General features: G+C 47.1%; 1 long non-coding RNA gene across 2 annotated transcripts in view; it reads left to right on the top strand.

Annotated features, from left to right (window-relative positions):
* Positions 1-4,640: 4,640 nt before the first annotated feature.
* Positions 4,641-26,889, top strand: part of LOC144335912 (uncharacterized) — a 71,467-nt gene continuing 49,218 nt past the window's right edge. For both annotated transcript variants that reach the window (XR_013407161.1, XR_013407160.1), the window contains exon 1: positions 4,641-4,772. This is a non-coding gene — a long non-coding RNA (uncharacterized LOC144335912). The remainder of the gene's footprint in view (positions 4,773-26,889) is intronic.

The raw sequence follows: 26,889 nt of genomic DNA, 5'->3' as shown, positions 1-26,889 counted from the left end.
CAAGTCAATGGGCCTGATGATCATCTGACTCTCCAAATGCCAGATTTTCCTCCTCCTTGCCTCAGGGAAGTGAAGGGCAGCCGATAGCCCACCTGAGGAATAAAATATGACTCCAACCTCTAGTGCTCCATGGACCTGTCATTCTCAGCAGTGTAAATCCTATGGCCCAGAGAGAAGGCAGTTGGCACAAGGTAGACAGCCAGTTGTTTCAGCTATTCCAATCCTGCATGTCATGTACCTGGAAAGGGGTTCTATACATTCCCTCTGCCTTTCCTACTACCCCAGCAGACTGCCCTCAGCCTTACCTATGAGTCCTAGTTATGGATTCCCAACCAGTGATGCCACTGGAGCCTAGATAAGGGGAAGTCAGAGGAGCCACCCCAACTGGAGCCCAGGCTGGAGAAAGGACCTGGCATGTGTGTACTCTTCCATCCCAGATGAGCACCTTATCAACTTAAGGTGGTAGTGTCTCTGCTGTTTCCATTCTATTTGTGTCTTTCTGGACAGAGGATTGGCAATGGTTGGAGGTTATCTCAGTCACCAGTTCCCAGGTGATGCCTGGAACAGCCCTGTCCTCCTGCCAAGGAACAAGGCAGCAAGCAGGGTTCTGTCTCAGGCCCCAGTGCCCTGCATGGATGCTTATCAAGGACCCATATATAAACTGACACCCACTTCCTCCCATGCCTGACCTGCCCTCATGATGGGCCAGGTGACATCTGTCCTTCAGCATGCCTCTGTTTTTCAGAATGCCTACCATCAGGAGACAATCAGACGAGCCAATGTGGAGCATCATGAAGACACGTTCCTGGGATCACCCTGGAATCCTACTCTGTCTCAGCTCAAGGGGGTTCCGAGATTTCCTAAGCTAGCCCTTTCATTTTACAGCTGCAAAAATGGAGGCCTGTTAATTCAGTCATTTTATGAAATCCTGTGAAATTTTTATTGAGCTCTAATTGTGTGTGAAGCATTATGGAATGCTTCTGTACTGGAATGCATAGGTTGAACAAGACAGATAAGGCCCAGATGGCAGAAGTTCAAGAGCTTTCACAACCTATATAGAGAACCTAGAAATATTAATGGCTAATCTTAATGAGTATGTGCTTTTTATGTGCCAGTCACTGTGCCAGGCATTTTGCATGCATTATCTGAGTCCTCACTACAACCTGTTAAGTAGATACTGTTATTATTACCATTTTCCGATGAGAAAACTGAGGCTCAGTGAAGGTAAGTTTCTTGCCTAGGGTCGTAGAGCTAGAAAGTAGCAGAATCACAACTCAAAACCACATCTATGTGATTCCAAAGCTCAGGTACGTAACCCATTTAGCCATTTTCACTCTGATGTGCGAGGGCCCAGGATTTCATATATGACAAAGCTATCATTTCTGGGTGGACATGTTTATGGGCAGTGGGGTACCAGGCATAAATAGGCCATTCAACACGGGGAGGGCAGTGTGTGAAGGAGGCCAGCACAGGGGCCCTGAGAGCACAGGCACCTCTGATGAGAAGGTAGTGTGCTTTCTGCAGTACTGTTCTGAGCAGCTCACCCTCTTGTTCCCCTTCCCCAGTACCCAGATTCACACCTATATGCTGTTGGACTTTCACCCCATTTAGTACACAGTTATGCATACACATGGCTATTGTAGCAATTGTCCAGCCTTCACCATGCAGCTGGGCTGCTTTGCCTTCCCCTGTAGGCTGAGCTCCCAGCTCAGATTCCAGGACCAATAGCGAATGTCAGCAGTGAAGGGCAGGAGAATGTCAGCAGTGAAGGGAAGCGTGGCATGATGGCCAGCACATGGTTTTGCCAAGCAGAGACCTGGGTTCCAGTCCTAGAAGGCAAGGCAACTGTATCAGTTTGCTCATGCTGCTGTAACAAAATACCACAGACTGAGTGGCTTAAATGACAGAAGTTTTTTTTTCTCACCATTCTGGAGGCTGGAGTCCAAGATCATAGTGCTGGCAGGGTTGGTTTCCCCTTAGGACTCTTTCCTTGGCTAGAAGATGGACACCTTCTTGCTGTGTTTTCACATATGGTCATTTTTCTGTGTTCATGAATCATGGTTTATCTTCCTCTTGTTATAAGGACACTAGTCATATTGGATTCAGGCCCCATGAAAATGGTTTCATTTTAACTTACTCACCTCTTTTAAAGACCTTACCTCCAAAGATGGTTGCATTCTGAGTTACTTGGGGTTGGAACTTCAGCATATGAATTTTGGAGGTAGAAGATATATTTGAGAGTAAAAAGGGGTTCTGTTAACCCATTTATGCCTGAGGTTGCAATTTTTTGAAGTTTTGCAATTGGATTTTGGCAATGACCTGGAGCAGTAGGATATAAATAATTCCCACATGCTTAGCATTCCAATAATGGAACACTGGGCATAAATGGGCTAAAATTACTTTGGAGCAGCAGTCTTAAGTGGACCATTTAGGGCAAAATGGAACATAGGGACACCCTAACATTCTGGCCCCATCACTCATTCTACAGCCTTCTTCTTTTAAACCACCACACCTCTCTGAGTCTCAGTTTCTTCATCTGTTGAATGGAGATAATCATACCAACTACCCCAAGCAGGCACTTTAAAAATACTAGTAAATGTATACTGATTACCTGACTGTACTGAGCACCACTGCATGCTCTGTGTAGGTTAACCATTGTTATTATCGAAACCAAACTGCTCAATAAGGTTTACAGGCCTATGTGATTTGACCCCTAGCTGCTTTTCCAAACTCATTTCTTCACCATTTCCCCCTTCTATTTTCTTACACTGGAGCCACAAAGGCCACCCTGCAGTCATGTATCAAGCACATTCCTGCCTCAGGGCCTTTTACCTGTTTTTCCCTCCACCTGGAATGCTTTTCCCCTAACCCCTTGCTCCTTTACTTAATTCAGGTTTTTGTCCAACTGCTACCTCCTTGGAGATACCTTCTGAGGTATAAGATGAGTTGATACAAAATAATGCAACTATTGTTCTACCTCCATTGCTTTATTTTTTTATGCCACTTTAATTGGATTCATAGCAGTTGGTATTTTACTTTATAATATGCCTGTGTATCTGTCTCTTCCGACAGAATGTAAGCTCCCCAAAGGCCAAGATTCTATATGAACCATTCACCAATGTATCCCCAGTGCCCAGAATGGTGCCTGGTATATGTGCTCAACAAAATAAACTGACTAGATTATTTATCCATATTCACTGACTTCAGTAACTGGGTCTTTGATTTTACCCAGTCCCAGTAAATGGGTCTTGGGTCTGTGTTCCCATAAGGACCCTGCCTGGCACCTCACTTCCGTGATCTTCCAGAGCCTGGGAGCCCACAGCCCACGCCCCTGATGCTTCTCTTGGCAGTCCCAACTCTTACTATGCCCTTTTACTTGCTGAGGCTGGAGTTCCTCCACCTGCCATGTCAGCCTCACCCTGAGTGGTAGGGTTTGGGCTGGGACCTCAGAGCCCTGATTCTTCCCACCACTTCCCACCCCTACCAAATCCTGCAGGACAGAGGCATCTGCATCTCCTACCATTCCCCAACGTGACTCCTCTGCTCCAGCCAGGCCAAGCCGAACTCCCTGCCACCACCATCATGAGGAATGCTCCTCTTCATGCCAGCCTCATTCTTCCCTCCCCACCTTTGTTCCTGCTCTACCCAGCTTCCTTTGTGCTCTTCTCCACCGATTAAAATCCTGCCTATCTTCACATTTCAGCTCAGGGGTCTTCTTTATGAAGTTCGCAGACACATTGCAAAATGGTTATATGTCCTCATGGAAAAAAGGAACAAACAGAGATTTTGGAATCAGGCAGAGTTCAAGTTCTGACCACATTTCCTTCTGTTTAGTTTCTCTCCGCACCTTGAGTGCCTAGTCATCACTACACAGTAAATCCCCCCTGCGATGGGGTCATGTTCTCATTAAGATTATTGCTCAGAATCCACCCCCTTGCTATTTTTGTAATTAAGAAACCCAAGGCCCAGAGAGAGCTAGTGACAGGCCCAAGTCCACACATCCAGTTACTGGCACAGACAGGAATATAACCCCATGTAAGGATATGCCTGGCTCCCTGCCCCACAGTGTGCCCATTCCCAAACTTTCACTGCCTGGCTCAGCCCTGTCTTGGACTTGGAAACCCATCTTTTCTTTCCTGGAGAGAATGAGGCTCCTTGGGTAATTATTTCAGGGATTTGTCCCTGATGCAGTGCAGGGATTTGTCCCTGATGCTGTGTGGATGCTGGACTGAACCAGACCTTGGACTCCAATTCTATCAGTTGCATTTATGTACTCATCCAGTCATTCAGCCTCACCTTGGACATTTATTCTTCTCTGAAACCTTCCCTGACACTGCCCACCCTCCCATCCCTATTCAGTTCACCTGTAAGGCCCTGTGTCTCCCACAACTAAGCAGCTTTCAGATTGTGTTGATTTGCTTGTCACCTCCCATAAAGGGGAGACCCAGGAAGGCAGGCACTATCTGCGCTGACCCTTGTCATATGCCCCTTGCCTGATGTCTGTTGAGTATTCAGTTAATGGCTACTGACTAAGTGAATTATTAATCACCTACTGTGTGTTTGGAGCTATGCTAGATGAACGAGATGGACTCTGCCCTCAAGGAGTTTGCCACTGTGTGGGAGAGGGAAGTGGGCAGACACATAGGATTATGATGCCCAGTGGCAGTGGGTGCCCTGGAGGGAAGCACAGGAGCCCTGGGGCTGGAATGAGGGGCATCTACTTCAGCCTAGGACATGGGTGCTGCAGGATATGGGAAAGCTTCTTGAAGGAGGTGACTTTGAGCTGCACTGAGGGAAGGACAAGCTGGTTTGGGGAAGTGGGGAGAAGAAAGGGAGGGAAGGAGGCTGCTGCAAGAACAGAAAACAACATTTTAAAGCCTGCATCCAGGGAGGACACAGTGTGATCAGGAGAGAGTGAGTGTTTCTGCATGGCTGGGGCATTTGAGAGCTGGGGCAAAGCTAGGAAAGGGGCTGGAGAGGAAGCAGGCCCATTGCCTCTGTGCCCAAAGATACCTGTCTGTGGTGACGTGCACGCTCGTGGTTACTATATTCAGTCATACAACTTCACACGTTTGGGGCCAAAGACACTGGGATGCTTACGAAGCATTTTATCAGTGTGTTTATGCATAGTCCCTAACCCCAACACCACACATTTGTGCACAGTCCCTGACCCCGACCCCACATTCATGGCCAACATTAGTTGCGCAACTCAATTCAACTCTCTGCAAAATGGGTAACCTTCTGTACGGGCTGCTTACAGATCTTTTTACTCCCATTTCCCTAGAATCTCTACCTTTAGTTCCTCTTCAGGCAGCACAGTTCCTCCAACCCCCACCCCATGGCCAGCCCTGACTCTAGCTGTCCCCTTTCTCTTCCTCCCTCTGGCCCACGTGGACAGTAAGCTAGGACCACCCCAGGCACCCAGCCAAGGGAGGATTTGGACTTGAGCCATGTAGGCTGGGCTCTGCTCTCCCCTCCCCCTCTTTTCCTCCCCACCCCCATACAGCTTCATTTAATTCCAGGGCAAAGCACTTGCCTGAGGCGAGCCAGAGAAAGACAGCAGGAACCAGAGACAGAAATACAGAGACGAAGAGAGCAAGCACACTTTCTTTGCCCCAGCCCAGCAGCTAAACGGCAGCAAACTGATATGGTTACAAACTCCTCAACTTCTTGTTTGTTGGCCAACTTGGCTGCCAGGTACAAGTAGGAGAGGAAGAGCCGGGGGCCCAACTTCTCTCCATGGCCTCCTGATCAACTGCCCGTGACCTCCCAGAGTTGTTGAGCCAGCTCTGCCTGGCTCCTGGGGTTGGCAGTGCCCAGGATTCCTGAACTGGGCAGAAGGGCCAATTGGGCCTGCTGGGAGGGTGAGAGAAGCCAGGCATGCTGAGGACTGCAGAGGAAGCCAGGTCTGCTCTGAAGAGGGGAAGCCCTCACATCATAGACTTATACGGCCAGATGGGCCATTAGAGGCCATCCTGGTATCCTGTTAGCGTTACAGGGGGAATGAGAGGGCCACAGCAGTGGGTATCTTGCCTGATTTCACACAGGAGTTCGTTTCAGAGTGGAGATCAAAACCCAGGTTCTCTTTCCAGATCCTTTAGGATGGGAATCCTGCTTCAAGTTTCCACCCCACCTCCCAGATCTAATTCTCAGCTCCCTTACGTCTTCCTCTTGCTAAAAACCCATCTATGGCTCCACACTGCGCACAGGATTAATCCCAAATTCCCCAGATTTGCATTTAGGGTTTGACACATACCTTCCAGCCCACCCTCCCCAGTTTTAGCCATTCTTCCCCAATCAGTCATGCCTTTCTCTGCTGCAGTGCCCTTTTGCTCTACTGGAATGCCTGTTCCTCCTTCCCCATCTCTTCTTGGGGCCCTTCTGTAAAGTCTATTTCATCCACCCCAGGTGGAATCAATCACTGTCGGCCTCATAGTTAAAGTCCATCTGATCTTCGTTTAGGCTTCCTCTCATTCACTTACAAAATCTATAGGGACTAATGTGGTTTGGATGTTTGTCCCCTCATATCTTATGTTGAAATGTAATCCCCAGTGTTGGAGGTGGGGCCTGGTGGGAGGGGTCACAGGGGGCGGATTCCTCATGAATAGCTTGTTGCTGTCTTTGAGATCATGAGTGAGTTCTTGCCAGATCTGAGTTACATGAGATCTGATTGTTTTAAGAGTGTGGCACCTCCCGCTTCTCTCTCTCTCTGGCTCCTGCTCTCACCATGTGATGTCTGCCCCTCCCTTTTGCCTTCTTCCATGATTGGAAGCTTTCTGAGGCCCTCACCAGAAACAGATGCCAGTGCCATGCTTCCTGTGTAGCCTGCAGAGCCAGAAGCCAATTAAACCTCTTTTCTTTATAAATTACCCGGCCTCAGGTACTTCTTTATAGCAATGCAATAATTGATTAATAGAGGGACACAGATTACATTTTGTTCATCTTTAAATCTTCCATAACATTGAACACAGCTGCACACATGGAGTAAACGTTCCTAGACATTTACTGAACAAACAAACATATGGCAAAACAGGCAGTAGTTCAGACACCACGGCCCTGCACTGTCTCAGGTACTTTCTATCCAAAGCCTCTTTGAAGCTTCTCTAGCATCTTGAGTGGTATGTAAATATTATCTACATTTAGAGAGGAGGAAGCTGAGGCTCCCAGAGGGAAAGTCACTTGTTCAAGGTTATGTAGCTAGAAACTGGCAGAGCTGGGATTTGATCTCAAGTCTGTTTGTTTTTAAAGCCTGTGTTCAATTCACCAGCTCACAGCACATCTGATTATAAATGCTGTCTGAGGTTGACCTTCCTGGGACTTCTTGTGTCCGCATCAACGTCCATCAGCAGGGGATCCTCAAGGGGATTTTGGGGGTACCTGCAGAGTGCTTTCCTCACTTGGAAATCCCCCTTCCCTCCCCAGGCCAAGTGAAGTAACGTTCTAGGCTTGCAGAACAGAACACAAAAATTAACCCTGGTCTCACGGGGGCCCTGTCCTCGTTTCCATCTCACCATCTGTCTCTCAGATACTCTCAGATGGTCACCAGGAGCTGTCATTGGGTGGTTCTGAACCCAAGTCTCAGAGCCAGGCTGCCTCAGTTCAAATACCAACTCGGCTGTCTACTGTGTGACATTGGACAACTTACTTAACCTGTCTGTGCCTATTCCTCATCTGTAAAATGGAGGTATTAATAGCACATACCTTGTAGTGTTGTAAAGCACTTTGGAGCAGTGGCTGGCTCATGGTAAGTGCTCTGTGCATGTTTGCTATCATTGATATCCACATCATGTTCTTCCTCTGAGATGTAAGTCTCAAAGGGTTTGTTTTCTCTTCCTGAGAAGAGTCATCTCTGTTTCTTTCTGTGTGTTCTGGGTAGGCCTCTTAAATACTCTAGGCCTCCCTTGTAAGACAAGGAAGCAAAATTGGGCAGAAAGAACAGCTCCAAGGAAAGCCAAATCAAAGTGACTTTTGTGGTGACAAATGCTTAATAATAACTTTACAAATCCAGTTGAATTACTATGAATAACAACCCTTTTTTTTTTGTATGGATACCGCGCCCGTCTCCCAGAGAGCACCCAGCTACAACCCTGAAATCCACCCAAAAGAATCATTACTGGGAAAACAAACTAAAAATAACCCCATAGGAAACAGTGCCAGCTCAGAAGCAGTTCTTTGGAGGTGGGGGCGTTCAAGGAACCTCTTCTGTTGCTTCTGGGATAATAGATTCTAATTTTTAAACCTGGAGTTGTCTTGGGGATGAGTCCTGGTCCCTGCCCCTATAATCTAGTTCCCCATGTTGTCTTCAGTATGCTTCCTGGGCATCTGGCCTCTGTGCCACCTTCTGGTAGTCCCAAGAGGGGTGTGGCAGATTGGGGGCCTCACTCCTGGTCCCTGTTGCTGACTTAGTTCTTACCGTGTGCGACCTGGGTTGCTCCCTTTCCCTGTCCTTTGAGTTGGACTCACCCAGAGTACACTGTTTTCCACTGAGGGTCTCAGTGTGTCAGACGTTCTGTGTTTCATATACATGACCTCACTTCCTTCTCAAGGTGGTTCCCACTCTCTTGGTAAAGAGAGGTGGCTCAGAGAGGTTGAGTCACTGGTTCAAGGACACACAGGAAGGAAAACACAGAGTTAGAATTTGAACCCAGGTCAGGCCTGTTTGATGTCAAAGATTACAAATGTTCCTCTAGGAAGTCCTGCATTGAGGGGCTCACCTTCCCCAGGCCCTCTATCAGGGGGAGTGCAGGGGGGATACCCACGATGCAGCAGAGGCCAAGGTTCCCCTTCAAATGGAGTATCACAAGGTAAGTGCTGTGTCTCTGCAGCCAGGGAGGGGCCATGTCTTCTCTGTGTCTCTCAGACTAGGCTCTCCCCAGGAAGGACTGTTTCCTCATCAGAAGGGAGGGTCCTTCTTTCCATCAGTCTGGAAGAAGCTCCACTGTTGAGGCATCTTCTCCCCTCTCAGTATGTGGGCTGCCTCCGGGAAGGGTTGGATGTCCCCCATCAGGCAAGGGCACTCCCTGCGGGGGGCTGTCTCCCAGCTCTAACCAGGTTCCATCAGCCCTGTCCTTGGTCTTCCTTTTCCCACTGATCACCACCTGGGACTCCAGAGTTCCCAGCTGAATGCTGACAGCCGACTAATGGGAAGGGCAGCAGGATAAACACGGGGCTTCCCTTGGCGGGGACTCAGGCTGTTTCTTTCCTCCAGCAGAGATGAATGCTTGTCCCTGGGAAGGATGATGGCTTTTCTACCTGAGAGTGTTACTGCTGCAGATCCCTTTGATTGAAATGTGTCCCTGTGGTGATGAGGCGGCTCTGGGGACTGGTGGCTGCTAGTTTCTGCTGCCTGGCCCATAGGCTCTGTCCATCTACAGAAGATAGATGACGTTATTCCAAGCTGAGATGATGCAACAAAGGTCAGAGTGAAACATTTAATTGGAATGTCAGGAGCTGGGGCCTGGCTCCGCTGAGAGTGATTGATTCCCAAGCAGTCCTTATCAAAGATGCAGCCATGGCGGGGAGAGGCAGTGCAGGGGAGGCCAGGACAGTAGGAGGCTGCCAGCCCCTGTCCCCCTGTGCACTGAGGCCACTCAGTAGGCTTCTGCATCTGTCAGAGGCTATGCCTTCTGCAAAAGGAAGACGGAGGCACAACAGATGGGAGGCATTACTAGGATGAGGACACTGGAGCTCCGAACTTCAGCCTTCAGTTCTGTCTGACAGCTCTGTTTCTCTCCTGCCCTTAATCCCTTCTAATCCCCTGACTGGTCCTGATCCTTTCTCTGTGCTAAAGAGAGGGCTATGGGAAGAAGCACTAGTTGCCCCATGACACAGAGAACACTGCCCATCCTACAGCTGCACTCCTCTGTCTCCAGCCTGCTGTGGACTGGAAGGGTGTCATCAGAGGTTGGAAGCCACTGACCCTGCATCTATGCATGGTAGGAAACTGTTCTCATAGTCTCCACAGCCTAAGGGATCACTCCCATGTTGGGGAAACTGAGGCTGAGAATTGGGTTTGCCTCCACCTTATGAGCAACCCTCTTACATCCCATGGTGGCCTTGCTGCAGAAGTCAACGAAGAACTGGGTGTGGGCAGCAGCAAGAGCTCTGGCTGTCCTGTATTAGAAAGCTGGTTGCAGGGCGGTGCCGAATGGAAGGAGGCTGAGGCAGGGAAACATAAAGTGTTCCAGGTATAAATAGCTATGGTGACTGTGTGTGCTCTCCTTTCTTGGGTGTAGGAGTGAGTCCAGGGAAAGAACAGGCTGGGGAGGTGGCCAGGGGAGAGCAGCTGAGGCTGCAGAGAGGGAGGTGACACACATGGGCTCAGCATAGAGTGACACCTGCAAGGAAGGGGCTGAGGAGATGGGAAGACTGAGGGGTCTGGAGCTTGGATCAGGGAATTGGGGTAACTTGGAGGAGAAGGTGTTATTGGAGGCCTAGGTTGGTATGGGATGGGGAGAAGTTCTTCGGTATGAGGTGGAAGGAGTGCTGATGTCTCCAAAGTATGCTCACTGTTTTATATGTCATTCTCAGAAGGCTGGATCCAGGGCATTACATTTTCTTTTTGTGAACACGATCACTATCATCACTATTGTCTTCCTTGTCTCAACTCTCATCACCACCATCACCATTGTCACCATTATTACCAGCATCACCACCACCATCACAAACATCACCATTATCACCACCGTCATCACCAACATTACCATCATCATAACTCTCATCACCATCATCACCACCATCATCACAGTTCTCACCCCCATCATCACAAACATCATCATTGTCACCATCATCGTAACTCTCATTACCAACATCACCATTATCATTGCCATCATCACTAATGTTATGATTACCCTCTCATAATAACTCTCATCACCCTTGTTACTGTCATCACCAACATCACCACCATCATCACAACTGTTGTCACTACCATCACCATCATCACCACCATCATCAGCCTTAACATCAACATCATCATAACTGTCACCACCATCATCACAACTCTCATCATCAGCATCATCATTCTCATTACCACCACCATCGCCATCATCACCACTATCATTGCTATCACTACCATCACTATCATTATCATTATCAGTCATCAGTCATTGTCCTTGTCCTGCCCTCCATTCCTGCTTGATGCTTTACAATGTATTCCAAAATACTTCCACATCCTTTCTCTAATAAGAAATTAATCAGAGACCTTTGAAACAGGCAGGATTGCTCTAGTTATCTCCATTTCACAGGAGAGGAAACTGAGGCTCAGAGATGGTAAGTGCCATGCTTGAGGTTAAGCAGCATGTTCACTTACTCTTACTAGAACTGAGTTCTTATCTACTGGTTCAAGGTTCTTGCTACTGCACCTAGCTGCTATAGAATCTCCATTGCCTTCCTTATTCTGTTCCTCCCCTTTCTACTTGGCACAAGTACAAACTGGCATGGAAAACTCTAGTTTTGATAAAACAAGAGAGGCTTTAGTCATAATAGTACAAAACTGGATGCATGCTCATGGGTAAGTCCCTTCCTACTGTTGGGCTCCAATGTCCTCATTTTCACAGGTACCGGTTTGGGCCTGATAAAGTCCAAAGGCTCTTTCTACTCTGCTAGTCTGTAATGGTGCCACAGAAAAAGAGTCATATAAACAGAGAAAAAAATAGAAAAAGACAGCGTGACAGAGACATAGACACACGCAGACCAAGGCAGAGACCCAGAGAGACCTAGGAAGATGTAGACGAAAGACTCATTAAGATCCAGGAAGATACAGAGAGAAATAGAGACAGAAAGCGGCCAAGAGACAGGGTACATGCCAGAGAGGAGATTTAAGAGGCAAAAAGCCCAGAGAGGAAAAGAAAGTCTTTGAGCAGGACTAAGGGACAACTGATCTGTGTGGTGGTCTCTGCTCAGGATCCCCACCCAGAGTTCTCCAGGGAGAACTGGCTAAAACATGGACAGACAGTGCAGCCTGGAGGTATTTCTGAAAGGTTTTGGCTGAATTTGCAACTTCTATGTGTGTATTGTATGTGCGTGCTTGTCTGCATGTTTGAATTGTGGGCTTCAGAATGCTTCTTTTTTTTCAGGGACCAGAAAGGGTGTTAGGGCCTCCTATCATGGATTTCTACCTCCCTACCACCTAGTTTTCACAGTGGGAGGCTTGCTGATTTGGCTGTCTCTGTCCTTGCACGTTAGTCCAGAAAAATAGGATGTGGAGGAAGTGGGGTGACAGGTTTAGGCTGCATTCATAAAGGAGCTGTGGTGGGGGCTCCCAATTGTTTGTAGGAAGTTAGAAATGGCTTCTTCCCTTCTGTGAGGTGGGGAGGCTTTCAGCCGCAGAAGCTGTGCAGCACTGGATTAGAGATTGGGCTCAAGTTCAGCTTGGACTCTCATACAATGACTTTGAGCAAGACTCTTCCTCCTTGTCTACATGAAGAAGTGGGAATGAGTGAGCTCTGCCTCCCATGAGTCTGGGAAATAAAATTTCTTTAGTGACTAGCTCCCATTAGTGCACTTTGTGCCCCAGAGCCTCTGATTTATGGGCAGAAGGGCTAGGGCTACCTCCTCCATGAATGTTCTGGCCCACACTGCCAAGCACTTAGAGCATCTTCCCATCATCAGTTTAATTCAAAAATCTAGCTTTATCACTTTCCTCTTTAGAATCCATCCATGGATTCCTATTGCCCTCAGAATAAAGTCCAAGTGCTTCCTCTAAGGCCCTGTAGACCTGCTGCAGCACTAGACTTGGAAGTGGCTGAACTACTCAAACCCCTCTGTTTCCCTTATCCATCTCATCTGTGCAAATTCCATAGTGAAAGGGCAGCCATGGGCCTCCCTGGGTTTCAGCTGGCTGGACCTGGGGTAGACTTAACTCAAGACCAGGCAACCCAAGGGTCCAGAATGACTAGAGTTTATGGAAGAGTACAGAAAAATGAGGAAGAGTCAGGGCCTTAAGAGGTCATGGCCAGCACAAGTTAAGGGGAGGCATAAGCCAAAAGAAAACAGAAGATGCAAGGTAAAAGGAAAGGACCTCCCATTTTTGCAGGTTTTGTTGAACCTGGACTTGGTGAAGGGAGTCCCCAGGGATCCTAGAGATCCCTTACTCCTTGGTGAGACACACACACTTGTCCTGTCAATGTGCCCCCATTAGTAGAGGGAATCTATTCTCAGGGCATAGTGAAGTGACACTGAAATACTTTTCCCCTGCTTACTTTTGCACTTAGTTACCCCTACTCACTCCTTTCCTCCAATTCTGCACCTGATGTTTTAGCCACAGATGGCTGTGCTCTCTGAATGTGCGGTGATGTTGAGCGGCTCTGCACTTGCTGTTCCCTTTGCCTGGAATGCCACCTGCCACCTGTTCCCAGGATGCTTACCTTTCAAGTTGGCTTCTCTGGGAGGTTTTTCTAACCACTTCCAGCCTCAACTACCAAGTCGATTACTTCCTCTTTTGCCCCCGTATGTCCCTGCAATTGCTTCACAGTGCTTGGTCCATGTCTGTCTTTCCCTTTAGACTGAGAACTTGCCAAGGACTGAGACCATGTCCTTCATTTTTGTATCCCCAGCTCCTGGCACAGGGTCTGCTAGAGAAAGGATGTTAAAGTTGTGTTGAACAAAAGGATGTCTTTAAATGTTCATGCAATTACACGGGGAATGTGGGAGGAAGACCAGGTTGGGGTGGACTGGGAGAGAAAATGAGTTAGGTTTGCACAGGCTGAACTTGGTGTGTCTGTGGACTTGGACATGGAAATACCCAAGAGGCAAGGAGAATATGAGCTGGGAGCTTGAGAGAGAAGTTTGGGCCAGAGAGCAATTTGGGAGCTGCACACTTATGGGTGGCAGTTGGAGATATGGGGGTGTAAACATGTGCTTGGGAGAAAGAATAAAGAGAGAAGATAAGGAGGCTGAGGAAGTATGGGCTTGAGGAAGGCAGACCCCCACCCCTTCTTCTCCACCCACCTGAGCTGAGGATGCCCACCTATCATTCTGGGCCCAGAGGCAGCCATAGCTTGGGGGAGAGGCAGATTCTCAGGATGAGGGTACCTGTGCTACTTTGGAACATCTCTTCTTCATCAAGTCCCTAGGTTTGGGGGGATAATTGTTTTCCTCATTAATGAGCATGCGTATAAACCACTGAAGTTTTCCTTGGCTCACTCCTTTGCCAGGTAGCCATCATTTCCCTCTCTCCTTCCATGGGTAAGGGATGTGCCAGCATCACTGCAAGGCATGACAGGACTGCAGACACCTGATGACAGTAGGAGGCCGACAGGGTGGGATAGACTGAGAGGTGGGCAAGGCCGGGCTCAGAGGCTGGGGCCAGGGTGGAGGATAGGTGTCTTAATCCTTGGAGAAGAATAGCCATGATTTCTAAAGCATCCAGCATGTGCCAGGCATGGTGTCTAGCACAATATAGGTGCTATCTCCTTGACATCTTTTTTGGTAGGGGACTTACCCTGTTTTACAGATGAGGAAACTGAGACTCAAAAGAGGATATAACCATCCATGGTTACACAGAATTGTTGCAAAACCAGCTTCCAAATTCAGATCTCTAGGACTCCATAGTCCATGTCTTCCCTGGAACATTACCCTGGGAGGGAAGTTTTCTCGGGACCAGGTGTGCTTGCCACAGCAGGCAGATCCACCCCAGCAGCTCTGGCTGCAGAGCATAGCACTCCCCTTGTGTCGGGCCATAGCTGCTGCTTCTTTCCTCCTTGTGGCCATCATTAGTACTGCTATACAGCTATTTCCAGCTGTCCCCACCTGTCCCCATCTACATGGTAGGATTGCTCTGCCTGGTCCCCTTGAGTGTGTTACTTCTGACTCCTCACTTTGTGAGCAGAATTGGCATGTGTCACTTGCAGGCCAAGCACTTAGTTGCCAAAGGAAGACCCTCCAGAGCAATCTTCTCCTTCTGGTAGAGTGGCAATTGCAAGATGTTAGCCACTCCATCAGTCTGGGGACCAGTTACAACCCTGAGCAGAACCTCCTGCTGAATGGTGATGGAAATTTAATAACAACGAGATGATTTGGGGGTTGTTACTGCAGTGTAACATAGCTTATCCTGAACTGAGATGTAACTTTCCTCATTGCTAGAAGAAGTCATGCAAACCAGTTTGCTCCTAAGGCTCTACCCTTGCTGGCCCCAGGACCATCTCTCTCTGAGCACTTTCTTCAAATAACTCTGGCATTTGTGAATGTTCCCAAGAAAATCAGACAGAAATCCAGATGCTTCTCTGAGCACAGAAACTGAAAGCCAAGCTTTCTGTGGGGTTCCTAGATCCATGGTACTGCTGTCAATATCTGTAGATAGTTTCATGGTTTGCAAAGACCATTTATGCTTGCAAAGATGCCCAGTCCTAGAAACAACCCCTCTGAGGGAGACATAGTTGTTACCATTTCACAGACAAGTAGAAGGGAAGTCAGAGGAGTTAAGGCTCCTTGACCAGAGCTATATGGTTCTTTGAATCACTCACTACGCAACTTGGGGCAAGGGACTTAACATTTATGTTCCTCAGTTTCCTCAACTGTAAAATGGAGATAATCATAGTGCCAATCTCATATGAGTGTTATGTGTATGAAATGTGATAATATACATGAAAGCATTGAAAACAATGTTAGGCTCTTGTAAGTGCTAAATAAGTATCTGCTGTTATATATCACTGCTGTCATCATCATCACCATCATCATCATCAACATAATCGCCACCATCATCGCTCATTATCATCATGATCATCATCACCATGACTACCACCATCACCACCACCATCATCATCACCACTATCATTACCATCATCAGTATCATCATTATCAACATAATTATCACCATCATCATCATCACCATCATCATCACTACCATCATTGTCATCACTATCATCACCATTATTGTCATCAACACCACCATTATCCCCACCACCGCCATCTTTATTATCATTCTTATGGTTCTGGACATATTGCTTCAACTCTCTGGGACTCAATTTCCTTGTCTGTGAAATGGGAACAGTAAATATTTGCAAGCCATATAATAATGATAGAGTTAATGAGTGCACATCACGTGCTTGACACCATTCTGAGTTCATTATTCATTATCTCATTTAATTCTCATGAGCGCCTCCAAGATCAAATTATAAAAGCAGAACTGGGATTCTAATCCAGGCCATCTGACTCCAGAGTAAGTCTTTTAATTACTACCATATAAACTTTATACTTATAGTCTCAAGCCTCCTAAGTGGTGATAATTGGCATATGCAAGGTAGCATGTAATGCTGCAAGATGTTTCTGGGGCCTTTGATAAGTAAACTGACATGTGAGCTATGTGAGTTTATGAGTGTTAACTGTCTGTGTGTGCGCACTTATGTATGAGTGTGACATGCTATTTAAAGTATATGCAGTCATACGTTGCTTAGTGATGAAGATACATTCTGAAACACGCAATGTTAAGTGACTTCATTGTTGCGCACACATCGTGGAGTGTACTTACAGAAACCTCAATGGTATAGCCTACTACACACCTAGGCTATACAGTATGATGTCTTGTTCCTAGGCTACAAACCTGTACAGCATATTACCATGCTGCATACGGTAGGCAACTTAAACACAATGGTATTTGTGTATGTAAACATATTCAAATGTAGATAAAGGGTACAATAAAAATACAGTATGAAAGATAGCGAATGGCACACCTGTATGGAATACTTACCATGAATGACATGTGGAGGACTGGAAGCTGATCTGGGTAAGTCAATCAGTGAATGGTGAATGGACATAAAGGCCTAGGATGGTACTGTACACTACTGTAGACTTTATAAACACTGTACATTTAGGCTACATTAAATTTATTAAAAATATTTTTTCTTCACTAACAAACTAACCTTAGCTTACTGTAACTTCTTTAGTTTGTAAACTCTTTTTAATTTTTTTAACTTTCAGACTCTTGTTATAACAGCTTAAAACACAAATGTTGTACAGCTGTACAAAATATCTTCTTTCTTATATCCTTAATCTATAAGAGATTTTCTGTTTAAAAATTTTTAATTCTTTTTTACTTTGTAAACTTTTTTATTAAAAATGAAGAAACAAACACAAACATTAGCCTGGGCCTACACAGGGTCAGGATCATCAATACCACTGTCTTCCACCTCCACATCTTGTTGCACTGAAAGGTCTTCAAGGGCAGTAACGTGCATAGGGCTGTCATCTCCTGTGATAATGATGCTTTCTTCTGGAATCCCTCCTGAAGGACCTGCCTGAGGCTGTTCCTGAGGTAGTGTCACTCTTTTCAGAATCATGTCCATGGTGGTTTGCTTGGTTGTTTTCTTTTTTCATCATAGATTTGCTTGTAAGCAGATAATGCACCATGAACATTCTTCTCTATTAATGCAAACCTTTTAGTGTTGGGGTCTACGTTTTCAAACCTTTTAAGGAGCTTGTCGCAGTCTGCAAAAGCTTCTGCTAAGCTCCTCACTGTGAATTTTCTTAAGTGTTCTTTTTCTTCTCCTGCAGTTTCCCTTTTTCTTGCCTCTTCTTCAGCTATACAATCCTGTTCCAGCTCCAACCACTCCTCCTTAGTCAATTCTTCATGAACCACCTCTAAGAGCTCCTCAATGTCATCCTCAACCACACCCAGGTTGAAGTTGTTTGCCACCTCAACTACAGTCTTGTTGTTTTTTAATCTCCTTATCCTTGGAAAATCCTTTGAAGCTTGGATAAAGCTCTCGAGTGTCTTCTTCCAGATGCCATTCATACACTCATTGATGACATCGCTTAAGCCCAAGCAAGGTTCACGATGCAAAGATGTAATTTTTCCAGAATTGCATCAGTGTCTTCTAAGTGCCTTCCTTAGCTGTAGCAATAGCCTGAAGAAGGATCTTCCCTGAGCAGTAGATATTACAAGCTGCTATAATTCCTTTCTCCATTGGTTGGATCAAAGAGGTGGTGTTTGGAGACAGAAAGACCACATTGATATTGAAATGAAGATCACCAATAGAAGAGGGATGTGTAGGAGCATTATTAACAATAAGCAAAATATTGAAAGGTATGTTATTCTCCAACAAAATGGAGAAAAATAGCATTTCTCCATTTTGCTGGCATAGCAACTCAAGGGGGCATCTTGGAAGAGGAGTTGGGTCATCCATGACTTACTATTGTTCCTGAAGTACACTGGCCGTGTGTGCTTATTGATATGCTTGAAGTTCTGGGACTCTCACTGTCCCAGATCACAAAGAGTTTCAATTTGTGGTCTGTAACATTGCCCCCAAGCAAGACTGTCATCCTGTCCTTAAAAGTCTTGAAATCTGGCATTGACTTGACCTTCTTATGCCTTTCAGGCATCCGTTTCCAGAATAGGCAGCTTTCATCCATATTGAAGATTTGCTCTGGCAAGTAATTTTCCTCCGTGATCAGCTTGCTAGAGTTTTCAAAAATTCTTCAGCTGCCATCACATCAGCACTTGCAAACTCACCACTCACTTTCACAGAATGTAATAAATAATGATTCTTGAATCATTTAATCCACCCAGGGCTAACAGTAAATTCAACATCATAGTTGGGTTCAGCATCTTCTTTCAACATCACAACATTTTTGCTTTGGCCGTGATCATTATGGTGCTGGGAGGGATAAGCTTCTGTATCTAGTCTTCAAATCAATTCATTAGAAATTTCTGTCTATCTGAACTTTTAGAACTTTTTTCTGAACCTTTAGAACTTTTGCTAGTATCATTGCCTTCAATGAAGCAAATTCTTTAACAGCTTCGGTCACTTTGACCTTGTTCTTCCTAATCGTAGCTATGGTGGAATGGCACCTGCCTAACTGGTGAGCAATACCCATCACTGATTCTCCACCTTCATAGTCCTTAATCACGTTCAATTTGTTTCAGGACAATCACTTGATGTGGCCTCTTACTGGCAACATTAGCAGTGGATTTTGTTCACGTTGGGGCTATAATGAACAAAACATTGTGAGATTAAATCAAGCACAAGAGAAAACAGTGCAATCAAGAAGTGCAGTAAACACGAGATATATGAGGCTGCTGCTGGAGTAACACGACATACTGTTTTACAGTAAGTTTTTTTTTAATAAGTAGAGTACACTCAAACGATAAGAAGTATGATACACTAAATAGGTAAACCATCAACATAGTCCTTTATTATCATTATCAAATATTATGTACTATTCATAATTGTATATGCTAGACTTTTATACAATTGGTAGTGCAGTAGGTTTGTTTACAGCAGCATCACTACAAACATGTGAGTAGTGCACTGTGCTACAACATTACATCACTAGGCGATAGGAAATTTTCAGCTCCATTATAATCTTATACACCCTCAAATATGCAGGCTGTTGTTGATTGAAACATCATTACGTGGAGGATGACTGTATTTGATTCCTGTTTGAGATCTGGCAGGCTTTCTGTGTATGTACTGGCTCACCTGTAATATTGTTTAATCTGTGATTATTGGTCTCTGTGTGTTTCAGTGTAAGTCATACACACATTTGTGGGTGTGATGCCATGTGAACCAAATGTGTGAGTTACCATGTGAGATGTATGAGTCACTGTGGATGTATTTGTAATGATATGTGAGCTATGTGGTCTGGTTCGGTATGTGATACAGTGTGGCTGGTGTGTGTGTGTGTGTGTGTGTGTGAGAGAGAGAGAGAGAGAGAGAGAGAGAGAGCTGGCATGCAGGGTACTATCCGCACTGTCTGGCTGTGAGTCTGTGGTGTGTATCTGGGTGCTGTGAGTATGTGTTCACTTGTGCATCTCTGTAGGAATGAGTAAGATGTGCATGTGTGTGTGCGTGCATGTATATATGTTTGTGTGTCTAGTCATGTCCCTGTACACAGGGTATTGCTGTGTGAAAGTGTGTGTGTCAGTAGGCAGAGTGCCCTGTGTCTCTAAGAGCCAGAAGGCCGGTGCAGTGTGGGTTGAGGGAGCTGTGAGTTAGAGGGTTTAAACAGGCTTCTTGGCTGGCCTGGGTCCAGCTCTCCCCTCCCAGCCTCTGCAAACACTGCCTAGCAGATGCACTGAGTTTTTATACACGTGGAAACAGCCCTTTAAATATTTACCCACCAGCCTGGTGGAATGGTCTGCTTCTCTTCCCTACCCTCCCTCCACAGGCACTCAGCTCTCCTCCTGCTCCCTGAGGCTTAGCTTGGCAGGCCTCCGCTGCCTCTGGGACTCACTCTGCTTTCCTAGGAGTCAGTGAGGAGGGAAACCCTAGGAAGGCTGAAGCCAACACAGCTCTAACTCTGGGTTGCATTCCTTAGCATGGCCTTCATAGCTGCCTTCACACCCACTCAACTCCCTTACACAGTCACGGCATTCACATTTCATTTACTTCACTTTTACACTCAGATACACCCAAGCCCAGCCTCACCACTTGACACTCACTCCCACCTCCTTTCACAGGTCCAGCCCTTCACACCTCTCCAGGTGTGAAGACTTGCCAGTCTCAGGAGCTTCTTCCCCTACTCCCCTGACCCACACAAGATGCTGTGAGCTGCCCTCCTTCCTTAAGGGCCAGGAGGTCCCAGCCTTGAAACTCTGTCCATGGTTCTGAACCATCATACCTGGCAGACACTTTCCTCCTTTATCTTGGGACGTTGGTGGTAACTCTTATCCAAAAGTTTCCAGGAATTCTGAACTGAGTGAAGAGCCAGTGGTAGGTGAAATAAGATCATGTGCGTGTGTGTGTGTGTGTGCTCAGACTGTCTCTGAGGGATAAAAGAGAGACAAAAAGATAAAGAGAGACAAAAAGGAACAGAGAGAGACAGACACAGAGCCATAGAGAGAGATAGAGGAGAGAGACAGAGACAGTGAGACAGGCAGGCAGGGAGACAGATAGAAGCCACTGGAATGTCAAAAGTGCTGACAAATAATCCTACCTACAAAGAAGGCATCTTATTTTCCTCTGGGAAGTTGGAGGAGTACATGACCCCTGATTCTATATGCTGGAATAATAGCTCAGGTGGTGCAACTCCCTGCCAGGGTTTAGACTCATTTAAAAGAAGAGTCTAGTAGTTTAATCTTGTGCCTGGATTTAGGATCCAGGGTGGGGCTCCAGTGCCCACCATAGTCCAGGGCAGGCATCCTGGCAGGCCACTGTCTTTTGTCTTCTGGTACTATCCAGGCCTGCTAATCCCTTACCTCCCCCACCTGCCCAGGCTGAACAAAATGTTTAAGGTCAGAGATCATCTGGAGGAAACAGCTGGAAAAAGGTGGACTCTGCTTGTTGCCCGACCATGCTTGATATCAAGGTATGGGAGACAGGAGGGTGGGGACATTGTCCTCTTGGCTCAGCTTTCCTCCCCTTTCAACCCTGCTGGTTTCTCCCACCCACATAGGTGTTTCCATGGATTACTTTCCTTTTGTGTCATTTCTCAGGCATCATTTATCTGCTGGGTATTCTGCTAGGCACAGAAGTCACAACAGCCACCTCAGGAGTTTCACAGTCACCTTGGGAGATGGTTGTAATTTACATTTTACAGATAAGCCACCCGAGGAACACAGAAGTTAAGTAACTTGCCCAGGGTCCCACAGCTACTAAGTTGCTGAGCCAGATGCAAATGCAGATAGTCTGGCATCCTCTCTGAAAGGGACTCCTCCAGGGCTGATGTGTAGCATCATCCACTGGCAGCTCTCAAGGGTGGCACTGGGTGGTTGTAGAGGCAGCACAGGCTTCAAAGTCAGAAACCCTGGAAGCGGTGGCCCTTGGGATTTCCACATTTTCTGGGAGGATCCAGTTGGGGCCTTCTTTGCCTGGCAGCCCCTCGTTATGTCCAGGGCAGGGGTACCCGAGGATGTCAGGGGAGGGAGGTGGCAGCAAGAGCCCAGCCCAGGCAGGCTGGTGGGTTCAGCCAACCATGAAATGCCGCGGCCTCCGGCTGCAGGTGCCCCTGCCCACAGTGGCAGAGTCCGCCTGGCAGGGCGGGAGCCCAGCTAATGGCCATGTTTATAGCTCAAAGCATTATTAGCTCTTAGGAGTGCTCAGTCCTCGCTTGTTGTTGACAGCTGAGCTTATTGATTGAGTGACTTGATGTTTGTGTTTATTAAGTGCCCGGAGTGTCGGCAGATTTGGACCAGCCTTGGCTAGGTTGGGGAGGGAGTGTATGAATGGGGGAGGCTGATGGACACATCCCAGCCTTGCTCATTTGTTCAGGCACATGTGTTGGGTGATGGGTATGTGTGTGTGCGCGCTTCTTGATGTCATGTTTCTGAATGCAATTTTAGAAGAACGAACCTTGGTTTCCGCACCCAGCAATCATGGAGCAGCTTTTGGGGGCAACTGGGATTTGGATTTGGGAGGCCTGGCTTTGAATTTTGGCCTTATCTTTTCAAGCTGTGAGCTTGGGAAAATCCCTTACTGTCTCTGAACCTTGGCTTCCTTATCTGAAAAATGGAGATTAAAATAATACCAGCTCTGACTATCTTTGAGACTGAGAGTTAATGAAGTAGAGCAGTTTGCAAACTGTAAAGTGCTGCACACACGTCAGTGGGTAGAACTATTTTGAGCTGAACTGTGATGCCGTAATTACATTTATGTTTAGGAGACAGGTTGGTGGAGCAGAAAATGAACAAGAAGGCAGACCCTGGAGGACAGTTGGGAACTCAGGCTCTGAGGTGCCTGGACCTGCTGCTGATGCTCACATTTTAGGTGGTCCCTGAGACAGACCAGGGGAGGAGGTTTAGATTCTGGACCTGGCTCTGACGTCAAGGTGCTGTGTAGCCTCAGGAAAGTCGATTATCCTTTCTGAGATTTCCCTTTTATTTGTTAAAAAAAAAAAAAGGCTTAGATTCAATGGTCTCAAAGGCTTTTTTCAGCTCAGCCTTTTCATGAACACAGGAATCACTGAATCTTCTCCATCTGTATGCACAGATATTTGTGTGCTTCACATTTAAATGTACTGGACTCGAGTCTCCATGTTCAAAATATCCTGTGTTTAAGTTTCACCGTGCATATCCACAGGGGTACACATGCCCCTGAGCTAGTGTGTGTTTGCCTGGCTCCCCCCAATCCTGAACACATATGTGCCCGTCCATTTGCTTCTTGTTAAGGCAGAGGGGCTGGGAAACCAGCTGCCTCCCTGGAATCCAGCAGCTAATGGGGGAAGCCCATTTTAATCACTGACAACAATACGGGTCCATTAAAAGAACAAATTAACTGCAAACCCAAAGATTACTTCTGTTCTGCTGGTGCTTGGTGAAGGGCTGTTGAATGCTGAGCTCCATTTGCTAAATGGGCCCCCACCCCCACCCTTTGCTTCCCCAGGCATGGCTGCTGACAGGACAAGCTGGCCTGGTCTTTCCTACTCCTCTTTCTCCTCCCATGGAAGTCTTTTGTACCTCCTGTCAAAGCCCTATTCAAAGCTACCTCCTCTGTGAAAACCTCCCTCATCCTTCCTTCACCCCTGGTTGGAGTAGTCCCAGAACGCCTTCCTCCTGGCTCTGACATCCTAAGCTTGGTGGAAGGGAAGCCGGCCTTCCCTGACTCCTACTTTAGCTTGGTATATTTCCCCACTTTTGACTCTGCTGTCCATTAGGGGAGCATCTTTTTGTTGATCGCTTGGTTGTTTGTTCATTCATTAATTCACTCATACGTTTAACCAATATGTTTTGAAGACTCACTGTATGCCAGATTGTGTGCTAGGCTCAGTCCCTGTCCTAGAAGAAGGGGAGTCTCATGCTGTGCAGAGTGGGAGGGAAGCAGAGAACAGAGTACTGGGTCCTGCTGGGGAAGGTCAGTCAAAGCCTTGCAGAAGAGGTGGCATCTGAGCAGCAACTTGAAGCATCCACGGAGTTTTCCAGCTGCAAAGGGGCACAGGGGCCTCTGTTCGGAGAGACCAGCATGAGCATTTAGAAATAGGTCCTGGTGGAAGGCCTTGCATAGAGTGGGTGCCCAGTTAATGTTATGGGAAAAAGTAATGTTTATAAAGTGTCCACTATGGGTCAGGCAATGGCAGGTGCTGGAACAGCAGCCTCAGTTTCCTCATCTGTGAAATGGGAATGACAATGTTACCCACCTCCCAGGGAGAGAAGGTAATGGATATGATGTGCTCAGCACGGTGCCTGGAACCTGGTAGTATCAGGAGGGAGCTTGGGGCTCTGCTTTCTCCTTTCCAGAGCAGGAGGGGAATCAATCTCCCTGGGGCAGGAAGGCCATCCTGGGCAGGCAGAGGACCAGACTGCTGCGCTTCCCCAGGCCTCCTATGGGATGCCAAAGAGAGTGCCATGCCCCACAGGCTCAGCTTCTAAAGGCCAAGTGGAAACAGATCTAGTAGCAAATTACCTGCATAATGGAGAGAAAGGAGAAAAAAATCCATTTTCGGTTTTGGTGTTTGGATGTAGGACTTAACCTACCCTACTAAATCCAGAAGCATGCTTTTCTGTGTGGTCTGATATGGGGTGGATGGAGAGAGGAGAATGAGGAATTCACACTGCTCCATGGCTACCGTCTGCCTCCAGAACAAAGCCCATGTCCCTTTGAGGGGCAGTTAAGGCCCTTTCTAAATAGCCTGTCATCTCATCTTTAGTTACTACCCCTAACATCTTCCACTCCAGCTGCTCCAGACTGTGGGTCTCTTCTGGCAACAAACAGCTGCTGTTCCAGACCCCTGTGCCTTTGGATGTGCTGTTTCCCCTGCCTGGAATGCTTGTTCTACCACCTCATTGCAGAAAATGCTCACTCATTCCTTAAAGCTCCGTGAAATATGATCTGTCAGGAGAAGTTTCCACCAAGTCTCCTTGGGGAAGAGGACTCCCTGCCCTCTCTGGGTTCTTGTGCATTCCCTCAATTGTGAGATACCATCGATTGTGAGATGCACCATTGATTTAATAATAGCTTTTGGGGGAAAAGAAACCCTGCTCTAAATGTATGTATCTCCATCTCAGAAATGAGCAAGTGTTTTTGAAAAGTGCATTTTGGAGTCAGCGAGAAGCAGTCAGTGCTTCTCTCATGGCACAAAGGCCACAAATATTGACTCAGGCATTCACTCATCCAATCAATCAATCAATCAATCAATCTTTATTGACCTCTGTTGCAGGCGCTGAGGGGGAGCAGTTAACGAAATCAAATCTCTAACCTCATGCAGCTTATATTGCATTGGGAGAAACAGATAATAAACAAATAAAAATATAATTGAATCTAAATAATCTAAAAGAAGGGTCAGAGTAAGTGCTTTGAAGAAATACATCAGGTTAGGAGGATGAAATGAGACTGGGGTAGTTCTTTTAGCGAGGGTGATCGGGGAAGCACCTCTGAGGAGGAGACATTTGTGCAGGCTTGAATGAAGTGAAGGAGTGAACCATGTAGGTATTTGGGGAGGAACATTCCAGGCAGAGGATATGGCATGTGCATAGGCTTTGCCGTGGGACTGTTCTTGGCGTGTTTGAAGAACTCGTCTCTGGAGTGGCACAAGTGAGGGGTAGTGCTATGACATGAGGTCAGTGTGGTCGACACAGCCCTGAGACAAGGGCAGCTGTGCTATTTTTATCCTAAGTGCAATGGGAGGGTTTTGAGCAGAAGTGTGCCATGAGCTGCTTGCAGATTGGACCCATATGCCCCCAGGCCTGTCAGATTGTAAGTTCCCTGAGGGCAGGGACCCCAGCACTTATCACCATGCCTGGCATACAGTAAAGTTGTGTTGAGTGAATGTTGGATAGCTTGGGATGATAGTCCTAGGTGGGAATTCAAGGTTGAGAATATAGTGTGAGTGAGACCTGGGGCAGTGCAAGGGATGGGAGGCCCTGGCAGGTAGGACTACCTGCTGATGCGAGCCAGCCCCCAGCTTCTGTATGGATTCACTTAGATTCCAGAGGCTGTGGACCAGGACCAGGGGATGGTTCCCACTGGCAGGCCCTGTCTTAGTCATTTCCGCATTCACCATAGTGCTTCCAGGCACGTCTAGAATGGAACAGGCATAGGCCAAATATTTGTTAAATGAGTTGATGTGAAAATAAGCCATCATTCTACCTGTGGTGCCTCACATTTAATCTTTCATGTGTGTGTTGTTATTCAATCCATACCTTGAGCCCATTTGATTCCCTTTTTACAGATGAGACTGAGGCTTAGAGAGGGTCAGGAAGTTGCCCATCATAAGCAAGCAGAAAAGGTAGGGCTCAAACCAGATGTCCCGATGCCTTGTTTTCTTTCCTTTCTCCTCCATGGTTAGACTCTAAAGGATGGTGCAGCCTTTGAGCTCTGCACTTTAGTGCAGTAACAGAGATGGTGTTTTCTGACCCCTCAGTGGGGACACAGGCTTGACAAGCTCAAATGTGGTAAAGAGAACAGGAAGATGGTGAGTCTGGACTGGGTGCTGCCCTGGGGAATGTGGACTATGCCATCACTGTAATGCCTCGGGTGCCAGTCAGGTGACCTGGGCTCTGTTCCCAGCTCTGCCCCTAGCTTGCTGAGTGACATTGGGTGAGTCTCTACCCTCCCTAGGCCTCAGTTTCCAAAACTGTCAAATGAGGGGGTTGATCTAGACGTTTCTCTAAGGACCATTACAGCTGGGACACTACAGGATTCAAAAGCGTGCCCTGCAGGGGAGGCACTCGGGCAAGCCTGCAGTAGGCTGGACAGAAGGCAGACCTAGGGTAGTGTGTCTGTCCTCCCTTACAAGTGGCAAGTGGTTGCATCTTCCCAGAGAGGCCTTTGCAGGGGACCTAGTGTCTTTGCCAGTGTGCTCCACCTTGATTCTCAGCGGCACTGCCATCACCCACTCACCTGAGATACTGGGAGACACCAGACGCCCCCACTGCCTCACTCCCACGCTCAGTCACTGCGGCCCTTTGCTCCCTCCCCGTCCCTTGAGCTCGAACCTCCTTGGTGGCTATGTCAATGTCCCTCACTGGTTCCAGCCCTCACTTTTCTCAGTGGATCACCGCAGCCACCTCCTGATGGCTCT

The sequence above is a fragment of the Macaca mulatta genome, chromosome 16 (assembly GCF_049350105.2).
Source record: "Macaca mulatta isolate MMU2019108-1 chromosome 16, T2T-MMU8v2.0, whole genome shotgun sequence".
NCBI classification, from domain to species: domain Eukaryota; kingdom Metazoa; phylum Chordata; class Mammalia; order Primates; family Cercopithecidae; genus Macaca; species Macaca mulatta.
Note: the sequence above shows the minus strand (reverse complement) of the source record. Positions and strands in the feature narration are given on the sequence as shown.